This window comes from Oncorhynchus masou, chromosome 33, assembly GCF_036934945.1.
Source record: "Oncorhynchus masou masou isolate Uvic2021 chromosome 33, UVic_Omas_1.1, whole genome shotgun sequence".
Taxonomy (NCBI): Eukaryota; Metazoa; Chordata; class Actinopteri; order Salmoniformes; family Salmonidae; genus Oncorhynchus; species Oncorhynchus masou.
Window position 1 is genome coordinate 13,410,739 of NC_088244.1, and position 3,073 is coordinate 13,413,811.

The window sequence follows — 3,073 nt, forward strand, 5'->3', positions numbered from 1 at the left end:
AACCACTCCACAAATGTATTGTTAACAAACTATAGTTTTGGCAAGTCGGTTAAGACATCTACTTTGTACATGACACAAATAATTTTTACAACAATTGTTTACAAACAGATTATTTCACTTATAATTGACTGTATCACAATTCCAGTGGGTCAGAAGTTTACATACACTAAGTTGACTGTGCCTTTAAACAGCTTGGAAGATTACAGAAAATGATGTCATGGTTTTATAATCTTCTGCTTGCTAATTGACATCATTTGAGTCAATTGGAGGTGTACCTGTGGATGTATTTCAAGGCCTACCTTCAAACTCAGTGCCTCTTTGCCTGACATCATGGGAAAATCAAAAGAAATCAGCCAAGACCTAAAAAAAAATCTGTAGACCTCCACAAGCCTGGTTCATCCTTGGGACAATTTCCTAACGCCTGAAGGTACCACATTCATCTGCAATAGTAGGCAAGTATAAACATCATGGGACCACGCAGCCGTCATACCTCTCAGGAAGGAGACGCATTCTGTCCTAGATATTAACATACTCTGGTGCGAAAAGTGCAAATCAATCCCAGAACAACAGCAAAGGACCATGTGAAGACGCTGGAGGAAACAGGTACAAAAGTATCTAAATCCACAGTAAAACGAGTCCCATATTGACATAACCGGAAAGGCCGCTCAGCAAGGAAGAAGCCACTGCTCCGTAACCTCCATAAAAAAGCCAGACTACAGTTTGCAGCTGCACATGGGGACAAAGGTTGTACTTTTTGGAGAAATGTCCTCTGGAACAAAAATAGAACTGTTTGGCCATAATGACCATTGTTGTGATGCTTGCAAGCAGAAGAACACCATCCCAACCGTGAAGCATGGGGGTGGCAACATCATGTTGTGGGGATGCTTTGCCGCAGGAGGAACTGGTGAACTTCACAAAATAGATGGCATCATGAGGAAGGAAAATTATGTGGATATATTGAAGCAACATCTCAAGACATCAGTCAGGAAGTTAAAGCTTGGTTGCAAATGGGTCTTCCAAATGGACAATGATCCCAAGCATACTTCCAAAGTTGTGTCAAACCTCTGACCCACTGGGAATGTGATGAAAGAAATAAAAGCTGAAATAAATCACTCTAATATTATTCTGACATTTCACATTCTGAAATAAAGTGGTGATCCTAACTGACCTAAGACAGGGATTTGTTTACTATGATTACATGTCAGGAATTGTGAAAAACTGAGTTTAAATGTATTTGGTTAAGGTGTATGTAAACTTCCGACCTTAACTGTAAGTGCCGAACAAAAAAAACAAAAAAGATCATGATGTGCATGTTGGCGTGAAAAATAATGTGTGCTGTTTTTGGATATTGATTAGAAATTGTCAAGGTTCCACAGAAATTTCAAAATGTGTGGAGTTTCTAGTTCAGATTATTTGATTTTAATTTGTGATAATAAACTGTTTATTGATTGTGGGGTTTGAATAGTGTGAGAGGACAACCTATTTGGTGAGAATCACAACATAGGGTACAAAATCTATTATCGCTCTCAAAGGGCCAGTAGCCTACCTTAGGTGTACAATTTTCAACTACAGCATTATTTATTCTGAAATTATTCTTCTGCTATTTATTCTGTTTGCAATCAAATGTACATGTTAATAGTATACTATATATACTAAAGTATGTGGACACCCCTTCAAATTAGTGGATTTGGCTATTTCAGCCACAACCATTGCTGACTGGTGTATAAAATCGAGCACACAGCCATGCAATCTCCATAGACAAACATTGACAGTAGAATGGCCTTACTGAAGAGCTCAGTGACTTTCAACATAGCACTGTGATAGGATGCCACCTTTTCAATAAATAATTTTGTCAAATGTCTACCCTGGTCAACTGTTAGTGCTGTTATTGTGGAGTGGAAACATATAGGAGCAACAACGGCTCAGCCGTGAATTGGTAGACCACACAAGCTCAAAGAATGGGACCCCCCCCCCGCCGAGTGCTGAAGCGCGTAGTGCGTAAAAATCGTCTGTCCTCGGTTGCAACACTGACTACTGAGTTCTAAGGGTTTGCCGAGTAGCCGCACACAAGCCTAAGGTCACCATGTGCAATGCCAAGCGTTGTCTGGAATGGTGTAAAGCAGTAAAGGGGCGGGGGTGTCCACATATTTTTGGTCATGTAGTGTATATTCTGATCACAATTATTATGTCTCATATTTTAATTAAATGCTATCTATTAGCTTCCAAAATGTAAGTAGGTATATCTAGCTGCCCGATAACACATACTGATTGAATGGCTTGTCCTGCACCTTGTCAAAACCCTGAGTGCATGTTGGAAAAAGCTCTTGGTTCCTTTCAAAACATAGCAATGGGAATGCAAAGAGGACTCTGACCACAAAGTAGGTGAAGTGAACTGGCAAAAGAGTTGAGTCCTCATTCAAAGGGAGTGGCTGTGTGAGTACAAAGAGAAATTAGATATTTTGCTCTCTTCTTTTACCCCAGAGTTCACTTTAAAGAGGACTGAGATTGGTTCTTTTAAAGAGGACTATATGTGAAAACTAAGGTGGAACTCATGGTATCAATATGCACCTGCTATGTACACCTCTTCATTGCTGGACATGTCCTTTAATATCAAATGTCAGAATCATTTGTGACCTAGACTATTTTAAATACCATTAAAAGCTGGTATTGCATCTCAACAGAGTGACTAATGGCACACAGAGAGAGAGAGATGTAAACATGTTTTTCCATGCCAATAAAACCCCTTTGAATTTAAGTGAATTGAGAGAGCAATTAGGCAGCCCATATGAGAAGATAAGCAGATGGAGACTGCATGGAGGGATTATGCTCTGATAACAGCCATAGATAAAACTGTATTTGCAGCATTACTCCAAACAAAAATAAGTCAACCCAGACCACCCCAATGCCAAGAGGAGCCGACAGTCAGTCCCAAGTTGCATTTCAGTATCGCCATTCCCTTTATTCTAGTGCCATCGTCTGGTAACAGAGGCTCACTGCGTCGGAATCTGGAATGTTTTGTTCTGGTCGTCCGCTAGAGGGCGATAGTGTTTTGATAAGTTCCGAAAACAGAGCG